The following is a 374-nucleotide window of genomic DNA, read 5'->3' as shown; positions in this document are numbered from 1 at the left end:
ATCATGTCCTAGGCCAGTGGTCGGCAAACTGCAGCTCACAAGCCACATGTGGCTCTTTGGCCCCTTTGAGCGTGGCCACGAAGTTTCAATCACACTGTACATGCGCGCCCGCATGTGGTATTTTGTGGAAGAGCCACACTCAGCGAGCCGCAGTTTGCCAACCACTGTCCTAGGTAGTTGGTTTGATTCCCGGTCAGGCCAGTCAGAAGGCAACCGACTTAAGTTTCTCTCTCACATCAAGGTTTCTCTCTCACTTTTTCTCCTCTAAAACTAATAAGAACAACTTTTAGATGAGATTTTTTTAAAAAAGCAATAACATGCATTGTGTGATTACCATGTTTCAGTCACTGTTCTAAATACTAAACATGAATGAC

Source organism: Myotis davidii, unplaced genomic scaffold (assembly GCF_000327345.1).
Source record: "Myotis davidii unplaced genomic scaffold, ASM32734v1 scaffold546, whole genome shotgun sequence".
In the NCBI taxonomy this organism is placed as follows: domain Eukaryota; kingdom Metazoa; phylum Chordata; class Mammalia; order Chiroptera; family Vespertilionidae; genus Myotis; species Myotis davidii.
The sequence above is the reverse complement of the archived record's forward strand: the minus strand, read 5'-3'. Positions refer to the sequence as shown.